The sequence below is a fragment of the Dromiciops gliroides genome, chromosome 1 (assembly GCF_019393635.1).
Source record: "Dromiciops gliroides isolate mDroGli1 chromosome 1, mDroGli1.pri, whole genome shotgun sequence".
Lineage (NCBI taxonomy): Eukaryota > Metazoa > Chordata > Mammalia > Microbiotheria > Microbiotheriidae > Dromiciops > Dromiciops gliroides.
The window spans coordinates 111,839,387-111,857,028 of NC_057861.1; positions in this window are offsets into that span (position 1 = coordinate 111,839,387).

The window sequence follows — 17,642 nt, forward strand, 5'->3', positions numbered from 1 at the left end:
AACTCTGTCTAGAAGTCCTTTTGACTCATTGAGGAACTAGTTTGTGTCTGTTTAAAATATTTAACTGCCAAGAAACTTGGTATTCCTCATCTCTGTACTCATTCTCTAGCCATTCTCTTTTCAGTCATGTATAAAGAGCACTGTAAATCATCAAAGAGAGATGACCTGGTTTGAGAGCCAGATCTCTGTGTCCTTAGGCAAATTGCTTCACCTCTTAGAGATGCAATTTCCTCATTTGTAAAATGGTATTCTTCTTCATCATCATCATCACCACTACCACCATCACCATCATTGTAACATGTCCCACTTTAAAGAGCATTAAGAACATTTCTTTGTTAGGTAATAGAGAAATGCAAGTTAACAATATTATCAATAATTTTTAATCAATACTTATTAACAGCTATATAATAATGCTATTTTAAGAATAGTTAGGTGCCACAGTAGATAGAGCACTGGGCCTGGAGTCAGGAGGTCCTGAATTCAAATCTGGCTTCAGACATGTACTAGCTGTGTGACTTTAAGCAAGAAAGATACAACCCTGTTTGCCTCAGTTTCCTCATCTGTAAAATGATCTGGAAAAAAAAATGGAAAACCGCTCCAGTATTTTTGCCAAGAAAACCCCAAAGGAGGCTGTGAAGAGTCAGACACAAATAAAATGACTCAACAACAACAACAACAAGTTATTTTTACTTATGAGAGCCATTATGGAAGAGTAGATAGAAAACTTCATTTGGGACAAAAATGGCTTACAAAATGTGACCCTGGAAAAATCACTAACCTTTTGATGCTCTAGGAAACTCTCTAAGATTATACATGGCAGAAAATGTATAATCTGTGTTAGTAGAGGGAGTTTTCCCATTTGGGAATTCCTTATACTAATTAAACCATTGGTCTAATCCCTATTCTAACTCACTTGATTCACTCATACTTAGATTTTGTTCTATCTCTTTTCCACCTTTTGTGCATAAACTTCTTAAGAAGACAGTCTCCAATTAATGCTTCTACTCTTCCTCTCACCCTTTTCTTAACCTTTTAAACTTTCTGGCTTCTGACCTCATCATTCCATTGAACCTCACATTTCTATAGTTACCAATCTCTTAATCACCAAGTCTAATGGTTTTTCCTCAACCTTCATCTTAACCTTTCTGAAATCTTTGAAGTTGACCATAAATGTATTCTCCTCTTTTTCTGACACTGTTCTCTTCTGGTTAATTATGATTTGTCTGACCACTTGATCTTCTTTGATGGATCTTCATGCAGGTCACTCTTGCTAACAATAGTTGTCCAGGAAGTCTCTGTCCTGGTCCCTTTTCTCTCTCCTTATCTTATTTATTTGGTGATCTTATCAATTCCCATTAATTTAACTAGATCAGCTGGGTAGAGCAGTGGATAGAGAGCTGGGCTTGAAATTAGGAAGATTTGAGTTTCAATCCAATTTCAGACACTGGCTGTATGACCCTGGGCAAGTTACTTAACTTCTGTATACCTCAGCTTCTTCAGATAAAAAATGAGAATAATAATAATAGCATGTACTCCCAGGATTGTTATATGGATCAAACAAAATCATATTTGTAAAATACGTAGCCCAGTGTCTGGCATTTAGTAGGGTCTCAAATATTATTAATTTCCTCTTCACCTGCAAAGCAAAGTGCCTTTCCTAGGACACACCTCTTTGCATGTTGTTATCTTTTTTAGATAGTAAGCTCCTTGACTACAAACACTGTTTCTACTTTTTTTTCTTTTTTTTAGCTTTGAGAATTATGCTTATTATTTATTATATAATTTAAAAAATATTTTATTTTTAATTTATGGAATAAAACAAGCATTTTTATAACAGTATAATAAAAGACAATTGCATATGAAACTGCAAATCTATTATATACTTATGTATTACAATTTATTAATTTTAAATAAATAATATAATCATCATGTACATTTTTTTTCTTCCCTCCCTCTCCTTACCCTAGAGATGGGTACCATTAGATACAAATAGGTTTTTGTGTAAAATTATTTTATGCATACTTATATTTAATAAGTCCTTTCTCTAGATGCATTTTCTTCATGTCTTTTATTAAGTTAATTTGGTTATTCATAGTTCTCAAAATGATTTATTTGCTGAGTCATTCTTAAAATAATATCATGATTTCTCTGTATAATGCTATCTTGGTTCTGCACACTTTTCTCTTCATTACTTTTTACAAGTCTTTCCATGTTTTTCTACAATCATTGAGCTAATCATTTCTTATAACACAGTAAAATTCCATGAAAATCATATGCCATGACTTCATCAGCCATTCCCCAATTGATGGACATCCCTAAAATTTCTAGTTCTTTGCTACCACAAAGAGAGATGCTATGAATATTTTATAGTTTTTTTTTTTTTGAGGCATTGGGGTTGTGACTTGCCCAGCGTCACACAGCTAGTAAGTGTTAAGTGTCTGGGGCCAGATTTGAACTCAGGTCCTCCTAAATCCAGGGCCAGTGCTCTATCCACTGTGCTACCTAGTTGCCCCTGCTATAAATATTTTAGAGCAGATGGGTTCTTTTTCTTTTCCCCTCACCATCTTTGGAAATAAACTCAGTAGTAGTATTTCTGTGTCAAAGGTAGTTTAATAACTCTTTGGACATAATTCTAGATTCCTCTCCAAAATGGTTGTATCAGTTCACAATTCCACCAACAATGCATTAGTTTCCCAATTTTTCCACAGCTCCTCCAACATTTGTCATTTTCCCCTTTAATCACTGTAGCTGATCTGATGGGTCTAAAATGATATGTTAAGGTTGTTTTAATTTGCATATCTCTAGTTAATAATGATTTAGAACATTTTTTCATATGAATGTAAATTGTTTTGATCAGAAAACTGCCTGTTCATATCCTTTGACAATTTATCAATTGGGGAATTGCTCATATTTTTATAGATTTGACAAAGTTCTTTATGTATTTGAGGTATGAGAACTTTATGTGATAATCTAGCTATATATATATATATATATATATTTTTGCCCAGTTTTCTGCTTTCCTTCTGATCTTGTCTACATTCATTTTATTTGTACAAAATATTTTTAATTGATTGAAATTATCCATTTTAGGCATAACTTTGCTTTCTATCTCTTATGTATTAATAAGTTGTTTGTCTATTCATAAGCCTGATAAGCAATATATAACATATTCTTTGAATTTTCTTGTAATATCTCTCTTTATATTAGGTCAAGTATATATTTTGACCATATCTAGACAAATGATATAAGATATTGGTCTATGCCAATCGAATAATGAATTTTTATCCTGAGTCTTGTCTTTACAATTGTCAAAGACAAGGTTATTATATTTATTTGCTGCTGTCAATTGTATGTCTACTCTGTTTCAATGATCTACCTTCCTATTTCTTAGCCAGTACCAGATAGTTTTGATAATTACCGCTTTATAATATAGTTTAAGATCTGGTACTTCTACACCTCCTTCCTTTCATACATACATACATACATACATACATACATACATACATACATACATTCATTCATACATGCATACACACATGCATATACATATGGACATAGATATCTATTACTTCCTTTGATATTCTTGACTTTTTGTTCTTCCAAATTTTTTTTGGTAATTCAATTGGGATGGTGTTGAATTTATAAATTAGTTTGGGTAAAATTGTCATTTTTATTATATTGATCCTACCTACCCATGAACAATTACTATTTCTCACCTCAGATACTTACTAGCTATATGACAGTAGGCAAGTCACTTAACCCCAGTTGCCTTAAACATCCAGGGGCATCTCCAGTCATCCTAATACATATCTTGCCACTGGACCCAGATGGCTCTGGAGGAGAGAGTGAGGCTGGTGACTTTACAGCCCCAGCTTACTTAATTCCAATTCACTGCAAGTCATGGTATCACCTCCTGATATCATGGTTCTCTTCAAGAATGAAGGACAAACAATTATTTCCCCAACTTTCAAAATCTGATTTTATTGACATAATTTAGAAGATAAATTTTGTTTAAATATTTCCTGGCTTTGTTTTGGCACATGTACTTCAAGTTACCAATGTCTAGAGTTATTTTTAATGAGGTATTTTTTCTATCTCTTCCTTCAGGGCTTTGTTTAGGAATGCTGATGATTTTTGTGGATTTTCTTTATATCCTGCTACTTTGCTGAAATTATTGCCTCAACTAACTTTTTAGTTGAATTTTCCAAATTTTTCATCATATTGTTTGCAAAGGAGATAGTTTTATTACCTCATTTCCTATTCTGATTCTTCTATTTCTTTTCCTTCTCTTATTGCTCTTGCTAGGATTTCCAATACAATATTGAATATCAGTGACAATGTGAATCCTTGTTTCATACCTTATCTTACTGGGAAGTCTACTAGGTTTATCCCTATTATGAATAGTGCTTGCTTATAGTTTTAGGTGATTGGTTTTTTTTTAATCAATTTAAAGAAAAGTCTATTTATACCAATACTTTCAAGAATTTTTCAATAGAAATGAGTGCATCTATTAATATAATTATATATTACATATTCATATATTATTTTTAAAACTTTTATTATTGACATGAATTATGTTCATAGTTTTCCTTATGTTAAATTATCCCTGTATTCCTTATATTAATCCCACTTGGTCATAATGTATAATCTTTGTAATAGTCTTTGCTTTTTATATGTATATTCCAGAACTTAGCATAGTACTTTGCACATAGTAAGTACTTAATATTTTTTTATTCATATATTCAAATCTATATATAAACTGATAAAGAGGAGAGGGGAGTTTAAAGTCAACTCATCTAAGCAAAACATCTGGCTTATTAGTTGTATTTTCCACTTTTCATTGGGATACTTTGTCATTGTGTGGCTATAGCCATCCCCATGGTCTCGTATTCTGTGTTGAGATGTTAAATGATTGTCTTTGTATGTAGGGGAATAGAACCCTATTCTAATTCTCTATACCAGGTGCAAAATTCTTTGTTTCTTTTTTTCTTGGCCATGAGAAGCCCAACATACAATATTATATTAGTCATCTCTGTCGTAAATTTACTTGACTGTCTGACCTTTGAAACACCCTTGGTCACTTGAAATATGCATTTTTATTCTGAGAATTCTTTAGTGTCTTTGGCATATAAACTGGGAACTAAAGTTTTCAACCCCATTTCTCCCCCCTTAATGCCCAAGAGACTATCACGTGGAAAATTCTCATCATTTGGAAGATAATGGCTCTGTAAAAATGGACTCTGCCTTAAGAAACTGGCTGGTTTTAGCAAATTGTCCAAGATAAAACAACATTTCTATGTGGGGTAGGGTAGGTGGACAATGGGGGTGTACAACCTACTGTCATTGATAATTCAAGCTGAGACCCACTTTGGAGACAATGTAGTACAATGGAAAAAATTAAAATATGGCTCTGGAGTCAGAAAGCCTGGGTTCAAATATATCACCTGTTGCTATGAGACCTCAGACAACTCATTAAACCACCCTAGGACAGAGTTTCCATGTCTGATTGGACTGGATGGCCTCTGGGGTACTGTCCAGCTCTGTATGAATGATCCTATAATTCATAGAAGTAAAATGAATAAAATTAAAGGGCTGAAATGAAACAAGAACATTTAGAGGAAAACATTTGAACAAAGCATCACTTTTAGGGAAATTTGCAAAAGGGAATCTCCACATTACAGATTGTTAGAATTGGAATGAATTTTAGGGAATAGGGAGAGGGATTAGATCTGAGATTTCACTCACTTCTGAGAGGAAACACATTTTACCAATGTAGATTGGCCCCTTCTCAGCAATTTAGAGTCTTAAGGAATTGGCTAAAGCACTGAGAGGTTAACATGAGTGGGTCACGCAAGGCAGAGGTAAGAATGAACCTTTGAGATCATCAAACTAATGTTTCTCATTAAAAACAAAAAGAAAAATATTAATGCCTTTTGTTTTCAAGTCACGTTTATTTCCAAATACACTACTTCTCATCATTTATCCAATGAACCTTCCCTTGTAATAGAAAAGCTCAATACTCAAATAATGATTTGATTCTGTTGATTCAGCATTCTTTCTAACAAAGATTGCAACGAATCACTTGTGGCCTATCCAGGATGACATTTGTTTATGTCATCCCATGACTTCACCATAAAAGGCATCCCCAACATACTAGAAGTCTTCTAGTATTTCTCTCAGCCTTGCTAGAACACTAGTAAAGCACTAGCCATCTACTAATTATACCTAACTCTTGTCATGTGACCTTCCCTTGTTAGTGTATATATGTATTTTATAGTTTTATATATATAATTTTTTTTCTTGATGATGCCTTTTCCTCTTGTTCTTCCTTGGAGTTTTTCATTGGTTACATGTATTGAGTATGATTATTTCTGACTCTCCCATTTTTCATTTGTTCAATTGATTTTTCTTTTCAATTTTTAAAATAAGTACTAAATAGATTTGATAATTATTATTTTATGACATAGCTAGAAGTTTGGAAATGCTATTCTCTCTTCATTCCTATTTTTTCATCAGTTCTTCTGATAGTCTAGATTTTCTGTACTATCAAATGAATTTTGTTATAATTTTGTTCAATTCTGTAAACCACATTTTAGTAGTTTGGTTGGTATAGCAATAAATCTGCGTATTAATGTCTGCAGCATTATCACTTTTTAAAAATCATATTGGCATTTCCTAGACATAAGAGCAGAATATTCTGATAGTTATTTAATTTTTGTCTTAATTTATTTTGGGACCACTGCGAATGCTTTGGTGATTGGTTTCCAGATATTCTATGCTTTTTATAATTATTATTAATGACACCACTTTTCTTTCTATTATTGCCTTCTATAATCTCCGATTGCTGATTTTACATGTTATTGATTTCTCTGTGTCTATTATTTTTAGACTGAAATATTACTGACACTATTAATTGTCTCATTGAATTTCTTTGATATTTTCCTAGGATCATTTACACTATAATGTCATAATCAAATAGGATCATTTTATCTTCTTTTCACCTAGTTTTCTGACTAATTTTTTTCTTGTCTTATTCCTAGTGTAATATAGGTTTGAGAACTCACTAGCATTTTGGGCTTTTCAGTTCAGAGGGACAAAAATTCCCCTTTAACCCAGAATGCCATTTGGATTGTTGTGATATTTGACCTAAAGGTAGATTTGAAATTTTTTGCCTAAGAGTTCTGAAAAATAGTGTTAGAAATGCTAGCTATGTAGTAGGTCAATACAAATCAATTTAAAGTATATACAGAGGCAAAGAGAAAACAAAATTATCATTTTTACAGGTAATATGATGGTAAGCCTAGAGAACCCTGCATACTCAACTAAAAATTAACTGAAATAATTAATAATAATAGCAAAGTTGCAGGATATAGATATATCCACATCAGCATTCTGATATATAGCCAGTAAAACCAAGTAGAAAGAGCTAGGAAGAGAAATTCAAATTTAAATAATTTCAGAAGCTATAAAATATTGGGTATATTATCTACCAAGATTCGCTAAGGAACTAATAATTTCAATTATAAACATTATTTGAAAAAATAAAAACAGACATAATCGGAGAGACATTAATTGCTTATGAGTAATTTGAGACAAGATAATAAAAATGAAAATACTACTTGAATTAGTTCACTTATTTAGTACCATGATAATCAAACTTCCAAAAGAATATTTTATAGAGCTAAAATAATAATGAAATTCATATGGCAGAACAAAAGGAAATTAAAGGTAATAATGAAAAAGGAAGAGGGTCTATCATTGGCAAATTAAAATGTTTGTTTAAAAATAACATTCAAATTAGAAGGGTATGGAGTATACTATACTCACATACATTTATATGTGTATATACAAAACCATGTATACATATGTATGCAACTGTACACACACACACACATATATTATATAGAAATGGGATTTTTGTTTCTTTAATTTCAGATTTTCCTCCAGCTTTCGTATTCTGAAATTCTTCATTTCTCTTTCACTTCTTTGGATAAACTCTTTATCATGGGTTCAATTTTTCCTACTCTGTTAATTGTTATTTCTACACTGAGAAATATAATTTCCTATATATGTGTCTATATTCCATTTTAATTTCTGTCCACAATGACTTAATTTATTTTTTGAACTATTCTCAAATTTCTAGTTGTTATTCAATGTTCTTTTTGAATTCCATAGTATTCTGTGTTTCAGGTTTTAGTATTCATTCCTCCTTCTAGTTTTAAAACCCTGTCTTGCTTTATCTTGTCTTCTGGGTTTTGTCATGTTTCCTTCCTCTTGACATTTTTGATATCTCAACCTTTTTTCTTCTATTACTATAACACTCACTTTATCATCCTTTCAATACCCCCCCTTCTCTGCTCTTTGCTAGTGAATATACCTCCATTGATGGACAATAAAACTTTCTCAGGCTTCACTCCCTTTGGGAGATATGTTCTTCATCAGCTTGGGTCCTTGCCCTAAGTAGCCTCTAGGAAGTCATAACTGGAATCAGCTGGGATTCAGTTTTCTTTGCTTCACAATCAGTGTAATTGGTCATACTAGTCCCCTTGACCAGTTCTTCCCATGGCTTTCCTTCTCTGGGATGAATGAATGCTTGGTACTTTTGAGGGGGTAGGGTAGGAAAGGGAAGGTAATCTGAACAGTCTCTTCAGCCATGAGGGTTTCCCACCTGGTGAATTTCCTAAGTAAAAAGTAACACCTTCTTCAGTTATCCCTCATGTGGTTGGAGAGAATAAGTAACATATATGCCTTGTTGAATAGGGGATTGTCTGGACTGATGTATGGCAACTAAGTCTCTGCAACACCAGGGGATCATTCCATGGGTTTCAGGAACATTTATGCGGGTCAGTTTGTGCTTCCTAGAGTGAAGTATGGAGACATTCTGAGTAAGCATTTAAAAAATTTGTGTTCTCCAATGATAATTCCTAATAATTTTATCTTCTTGGGTTGTCTCTTTTTTGTCCTGTAAATTTAATTTACCTATAATTGTGCTATATCTAATGAACAATTTCTCTCTCTCTCTCTCTCTCTCTCTCTCTCTCTCTCTCTCGGAAAAGTTGAGAGTTTGTGGGGATTGGGGAAAGGTTCTAATCCACCATCTTTACCTGGAACTCTCTTCATAGTTTTCATCATTCAAATGCATGTCATCATTTGGGAACCATTAGTTACTGACAAAACATTAGGTACAGCTGTCCATCTGAATCTGTCTGATTGAACCCTCCTCAAGCCCATGCCTCTATCTAACATGGACAGTTCAAGGTAATCTGTCAAATGTTTTATGGATATTACAATACTTTAGCTATAATACTCTCCTCATCAAGTTGTCTAGCTATTTTATTTAAAAAAAGAAAGAGGGGCAGCTAGGTGGCACAGTGGATAATATACCGGCCCTGCATTCAGGAGTTCCTGAGTTCAAATCCGGCCTCAGACACTTGACACTTACTAGCTGTGTGACCCTGGGCAAGTCACTTAATCCCCATTGCCCTGCAAAAACCAAAAACCAAAACCAAAAAAAAATAAAAGAAAGAAAATGAGGTTAATCTGCCCAATCTATTTTTTGTTAAGTGATACTGGCGCTTAATGATTGTTCTGTGGAAGCTAGGTGGTTCAGTGGATAAAAAGAGGGCCTAAAGTCAGGAAACCCTGAGTTCAAATCCAGCCCCAAACACTTAAAAGCAGTGAGGTGATCTTGGGAAAGTCACTTAACCCTCATTGCTCCACCAAAAAAAAAAAGATTGAATTATTTATCTATTATTTTACTATTTTATTTTGCAAGGAGTTTGATCTTTGTATTGTAAAAGTCTAAATGAAACTCATTAGTTTCATCTGAAACAGGAGATTAATAAGAAAGAGGCAAAAAGCTTCTTGCAGATCTCAATGAGTTCAAGTCACTAGACCTAGACAAAATACATTCTAGGATATTTAGGATATTAAAATAATTGTTAATTATTTATTTGCAGGGCAATGAGGGTTAAGTGACTTGCCTAGGGTCACACAGCTAGTAAGTGTTAAGTGTCTGAGGCTGGATTTGAACTCAGGTCCTCCTGAATTCAGGGTCGGTGTTTTATCCACTGTGCCACCTAGCTGCCCCTGATAAGAATTCAATCTTAGTGTAATATATTATCTTCATGTCAAACTCTGAAAGCAGTATTCCTACATCTTATTTGATAATCTCCCTCCCACCCTAAGGAAAATCCATTATTTTTTGTATGCTTAGTGTTCATCACCAAGCTCAGGTTATTTGGGACTTTCCCTTTGCACATCTATTATTTTTCTGAATGCTTTAAAACACAGTTTTCAAAGCTCTAGCATGAAAAACAACCCCTTCTTTGTCATTATTCAGTTCAATATAGATACAGACTCAATTTTTGAGATAGTTTTTATACCTAGTCACATCTCATAATATTATATAATTTTAAATTCCTGACAGTGTGGCAAATTAATATTTACTATTGTATGAGGATAGTAGTATAGTATAGTATTGTGTTAGAAACAGGCAAATTGAAAATTCCTTCTTTTATGTACCTACATGATCGTAGAGGAAAAAGAAAGGTACTCAAATAATCAAGACATAATTTAGGATATGATAAATTATGATATGGAGGAAATACTTAATATTTGCAAAGAACTTTATAAATATTGTATCATTTGATCCTCACAACAACCCAAGAATATACGTACTATTATTATCTTACTTTTACATATAAGGAAACTGTTAGATAAAAGTTAAATCTCTTTTCCAGGGTTATACTACTGATAAGTGTCAGAGACTGGATTGGAACTCATCTTACTGACTCCAGGTCCAGTGTACCAACTGATTTACATCATTCTAAATGGTTGCACTGTTTGTTTTGTTTTGTTTTTTGAGTGTGTCTGTGTGTGAGAGGGGGGGGGGTGAGAGGGTGGTCGGGCACAGCATAAATGTTGCTTATTTATAACTCTCTAGTCTCTTGGTAATCACAATCGATTGTCTATGGACTAGTATCATAAGGGTGACTCAAAGGGGAGTTATATGGCACAGTGAATAGTGTGGGATTTGAAATCAGGAAGATCAAGTTCAAATCCTACCCCAGATATTTTCTAGTTATGTGAATCTGGGCAAATTGCTTAAATTGTGTGTGTTTCATTGCCCTCCTATGTAAAATGTGGATAACAATAGCACCTATGTATAAAATACTTGAGAATATACCTGCCAAAATGAGCCCAGAAACTATGTAAACAAAATTACAAAAATAACTTTTTGTACAAATAAAATCAGATTTAAATAATGGAAGAAATAGTCATTGTTCAAGTGCAGACAATTTTACCTAAGCTAATTTGTGTATTCACTACCATCCGAATTAAATTACCAAAAACTATTTTACTGAATTAGAAAAAAAGAATAACAAAATTCATTTAGAAGAAGAAAAAGTCAAGAATATCAAAGGAAATAATGAATTAAAAAACAAATATAAATAAAGGAAGCAGGATTAGCAGTGCCATATCTTAAACTATATTATAAGGCAGTAATTACCAAAAATATTTAGTACTGGCTAAAAAATTTTTAAAAAGTTGCTGAATGGAATAAATTACAGAGAAAATTTACATCAGCAAATAAACATAATAACATTGTATTTGAATAGCATAATGATAAGATTTGGGGCTAAGAATTCATTATTTGGTAAAAATTGTTGGGAAACCTGGAAAGCAGTATGGCAGAAACTGGACATAAAACAATATCTAACACTGTTTACCAAGATAAGGTCAAAATGGATGTATAACCTAGATATATAGAGACATATTATAAGAAAATGAGAAGAACACATAACATATTACTTATCTGACTTATTGATGGGTGAACAATTTTTAAATTAATACGTGAAAGAAAACAAAGTTAGGTGTAAAATGAATAATTTTTATTTCATTAAGTCAAAAAGGTTTTGTACAAATAAAACAAATGTAACCAAGATCAGAAGGGGAGATTGAAATCGGGAAAAATATTATAGAGAGTTTATTACATAAAGGTCTTACATCTCAAATACATAAAGAACATTGTCAAATCTATAAAAATATGATTTATCGCCCAATTGTTAAATTGTCAAAAATATGTGAACAGGCAGTTTTCCAAGGAAGAAATCAAAACAGTTTATAGTCATATGGAAAAATGCTCTAAATCATTATTGGGTAGAGAAATGCAAATTAAAAAAACAACTTTGAGATATCATTTTACACGCACCAGATTGACTAAAATGATTAAAGGCTAAAATGCAAAATGTTGGAGGGGATGTGGGAAAATTGGTACACTCATTCATTGTTGGTGGAATTGTGAAATGATACAACTAGTTTGGAGAGCAATCTGGAATTATGCCCAAAGAGTTATTACACTTGCTATACCCTTTGACACAGCAATGCCACTACTGAGTCTATTTCCTAAGATGGTCAGGGACAAAGGAAAAGAACCCATCTGTTCTAAAATGTTTATAGCAGCTCTCTTTGTGGTAGCAAAGAATTAGAAACTTCAGGGAATTCCATCAATTGGGGAATGGCTGAAGAAGTTGTGGTATATGATTGTGATGGAAAACTACTGGGCTATAAAAGAAATTATGATCTCAATGATTTTAGAAAAAACATGGAAACACTTGCACAAAATAATGAAGGAGAGAAGTGTGCAGAACCAAGATAACATTATATACAGTAATGGCAATATTGTTTTACGAATGACCTTAAGTAAATGTTGTTTTGACAAAGAATACCCAAATTAACTATAAAGGGCCTATGAAGAAGGATGCTATCTGCATTCAGAGAAAGAACTTGTAAATAGATGTATGTTTAGAATAATTTTTCATATATCTGCCTTTTTTGTATCTAATTTCAGCCATCTATAGGATGGGGATGGGGTGGGGAGTAGGGAATAAAAAAGTAAAAAAAAGAAATTTATATGATAACTTAGTTGTATATTTGAAAGTAATAGCAAGTTGCACATAGTAGATTTGCAGTTTTATGTACAATCTTCTTTTATTGTACTGTCATGGAAACTCTTTTAAAAAGAATAGAAGCTATGTCACATGGTTATTGAAATGATTAGATAAAATATGAAAAGCAATTTGCAAACCTTTAAGTACTTATATAATATCATCATCATCTTCTTCACCCCTACTCAATAACCAAGTATGTAGTCAACCCTCCTTCTTCATTTTCTCTTCCTATATTTGCATGCCACTGTTATGATAATACCTGCTATGGTCTGTCCTTAGAAAATGAAATGAAATAATTCTTTTAAAAATATTTTCAAAAATCACACTTCACCTAATTTCCATGTCTAGCTCTGTCTAAATGGATGTTTAATGTATTTCAGATGTCTGATTGGGAAAAACAATTTAAATTAATATTAGCCAAAAGCTGGCAAATTTTTGTGAAGGGAGAAATGCTGCTGGCACTTGGAGAATAGAGGAGTTCACTCTAGAGTTCATGCTGGTTCTTTGGGAAGCTTCTGCTTGTGAATAGAAAAGGAATAGAAATATCCTCTCTTGTTGCTATTTCCCAATGCTAGTCTGCTTTCAGTATAGGATGGGATTTAATTAAATTCAACAAGCAGTTTTTAAGCACTAGTTCTCTTAGACCCTGTGTAAGGTAAGAGCTAGGGATATAAAAACAAAATGAAACAGTTAATGACCTCGGGGAACTTAGTTTATTAGAGCAAAAACATGTACGCAGATTAGGAAAATAAAAAAGAATAAAAATTAATTTCAGGGGCAGCTAGGTGGTGCAGTGGATAAAGCACCAGCCCTGGATTCACAAGGACCTGAGTTCAAATCCAACCTCAGACACTTGACAGTTCTTAGCTGTGTGACCCTGGGCAAGTCACTTAACCCTCATTGGCCTGCAAAACAAACAAACAAACAAACAAATAAATAAATAAATAAAATTCAGAGAGGAGCTCCATTCATTTAGGGAATCAGATAAAGCCTAATTATGTGTGTGTGTATGTACACATGTGTGCATGCATATATATGTACACACACATGTGTGTACATATATATGCATACACACACACACACACACACATATATATATATATATTAGACCCTATCTCTCTATCTATCTTGCCACTGGACCCAGATGGCTCTGGAGGAGAGAGTGAGATTAGCAACTTTGCACATCCTTCCCTCACTTAAATCCAATTTATTGAAAGTCCTGACATCACCCTGAACTCATAGTCCTCTTTGAAAGCCAAAGGATAAACAACAGCAGCAGCAGCAGCAACATCACCTACTTTGTGCAAGTCACTGTCTTATGTGCTGTGGATACAATGACAAAATGAAATAGTCCCCACACATGTACAGTATATGTACACATACATATGCATATATACATATACATATGCACATACACACATAATATAATATATATATATGATATACATGTACATACATACACCTCTCTCTCTCTCTCTCTCTCTCTCTCTCTCTCTCTCTCTCTCTCTCTCTCTGGACACACACATTTCTTCCCCCAGACAATCAAGGAACTCATTGGAAGAAGCATCATTATACATCTGGCATAGCAATCATATGTCACCTTTTAGTTTGCAGAATACTAGATATTTAGATGGATAAAGACAGAGAGACGGATGGATGGATGGATGGATGGATGGATGGATGGATGGATGGATGGATGGATGGATGGATGGATGGATGGATGGATAGAAAGATGGATGGATAGATAAATAGATAAGTAGGTTAGTAGATAATTTGTTAAGTGCTTACTATGTGCCAGATACTGTGCTAAGTGCTGGGGATACAAATAAAAGTCAATAATATAGGCTCTGCAGTCAAAGAACTTATACTCTAATGGGAAAGGATAACATAAATGGGTATGGGAAAAGAGATTGGGGGGCACATGGGAGAATAGGGAAGAGATGACCAGTTCCCCAACAAGATAATGAAAAAACTCACCTATAAGTGAAAGGAATCTAGGGCCAAAGTTCAAGTTTCTCATGGGATGGAGAGGAAGATGACTGACCCTAAGTATATCATGATGTGGAGAAGTGATACATTCTACCCCAATTTTATAAATCCAGTCACTTTCAATTTGTATCTGTTAAGATCTACTATAGTCAAGTTCTTGGGCTAATTATAGGGAATATGAAAAAAAAAAACACACCCAAAGATAAAGGTCTGTTTGGTAGGAACTAGGGCTGTTAAGAAGGAAGCAGGGCTCAGAGGTCAATGATATGCCCAGTGTCACCTGGCTTAAAAATATTGAGAAGGTGGGATTCAAACCCTTGCCTTCCTAACTCCAAGTAAAATTTCCTTATTAACTTCTATACGACTTTTCCTTTCCTACCAGATAGCATTTCCTAGTGATACTACATAGAGCCAAGGTGCCATGATTCTTCATCAATGCTTCCATAAAACCACTGTGCTAAGCATGGGATTATGTGTGCACATGTGTGGTTGCATGTATGTGTGTGTGGTATGAGAAGTTGAACACATGAGTGAATGAATGATATTTACACTCCAAAGATGACATTATGGAAGAAACTCACTAGAGATTTTTCTATTTCATAAAAAGGTACATGCCAGGAAGCCACTGGGATACTCAAACATATAAAAACAACAACATCTCCATGTTTTCTTAAAGGATTAAAAATACACACAGAGATGTTATATTGATTTTGATAGACCAGGGCATTTGTGAAGGAAACTGTGGAAATTTATTTTGATTTGGGGACCCTACCTTTCGGCTGAGATTAGAAAGCCCTGTGGGCTGTACAAGACACCAGGTCAGACAGCTGAGCGGAGCTATCCCAGAGATCCTGAGCTCATCCAGGCCGGGCTCTGGCATAGCCTGTGCTGAGGCACGTGAGGCTTGAGTGCACCCCCACCCCCAGCCGCAGCCCTGGTTGGTGGATTAGCTTGGTCTGTGGGAGCATAGGAAGCCCCGAGATTTGAGTGGAGAGAAGGAAAGATATATATAGACCTGGGGGTTAGACTCAGGGAGATATCTGACAAGAAGATGGGGGGGGGTGGACAGGAGGACTGGAGGCTGAAGGACAAGATAGAGAGACTGGGCAGACAAGATTAGAAGTTCCAGGTGCAGGAGTTGGGAAAGAGACGCAGTGGAAAGAGACGCACCACAATGCACTTAGGTTGTACATTTTATTTCCCTGTATTCTTAATTTTAAATAGTATCTCATAAATAAACTCTGCTTTGATTCTTTAGTTAAGAGGCTTCTTAATCTTTTGCTTATCAATTTGGGGAATGGAGCAGTGTGGTGGAACTTTATAAACGGCCCCTGCTAAATTAATAGCAGTCAGATAGTCAAATACTCAAAAGTCACCAGATTAATCCTCCAGTCAGATTAGCCCCCAAATTAGCCCTAGTCATCAAAATATTCTTACAAAATGAAGGTTGGTTTCCTCTACAATTTGGGAAGAAACCAAATGAAAAGATTAGTGACTGTTTCATACACTGTAGTATAATCATTTCATGGAATTCCTAGATAAGGCAAGCATTTCCAATCACATAGCATTTTTTGGTCTAAGGACATCCTATATTCAACCCTTCTCCATCCTGCCACCAGCATCACAGTGTTGAAAGAGACCTAGTCAGTCCAACTGATACCTGTACAAGAACCTGCCTTCCTATGCTCCACTGGCCCTCCCTAGGTAGTTTACTCCACATTAGGACTGCTTAAATTACGAGATGATGTTCTTCTTACATATCAAGGTGAAATATACCTCTCTCTAACTGCATCATTCTTTTTTAGACTGTGTGTGTGTGTGTGTGTGTGTGTGTGTGTGTGAGAGAGAGAGAGAGAGAGAGAGAGAGAGAGAGAGAGAGAGAGAGAGAGAGAGAGAGAGATGAGGTTTCCAAGACCTTTTATATGATTTGTCTTAACATTGTAATTTAACACTGGATGTAACTGTTGCTTCTGTCTTTGCCCTTGCCCTCGCTCTGTGATCTAGGACTTTGCCTTTTCCTTTCTTTTAGATGAAAAGAAGTTCAGAGTAAATGTTTTGAGAATTAATGAATGTTAAAAAAGAAATGGTCCTCTTTAACTCTTTTAGCTTTAATTTCCCTTTAACAAGTGGGAAGAGGAGAGATGGAGGAAAAATCACCTCCGCCAATTAGTCAATATGTTATTTATTAAGTATATACTATGTGTAAAAAATTGTCAGAAGTAATGGGGATACAGAAAAAACCAGGCAAAACATGACTTCAAGGAGCTCACACTCTATTGGCATAGACAACATGTAAACAACTATGCACAAAACTATATATACATATATACACATATGCTTGGCACAACAGCTTTTTACAAACTGACTCCAACCTACCTTTCTAGCCTTATTATAAATCACTCTCCAACATCCCAACTGACTTTCTTGTTGTTCCTGAACATAACCAATTCTCATTTCTACGTTTTTTTGTGACTGTCATTCTTTCCCTGGAAGCATTTCTTCCTTTTTCTTGTCTCTTAGAATCCCTAGTTTCCTTCTAAAATCAGCTCGTGTCACCTGCTAAGGATTCTCCCAATGTCACCATCTGCTAGTGCTTCCCCCACCCTCAAATTATCTTCTAGTGATGTGTTTATTTTGTACATTTTTATATATGCCTATATTTATATATACACTTACATTTATGTATATATATACACATTT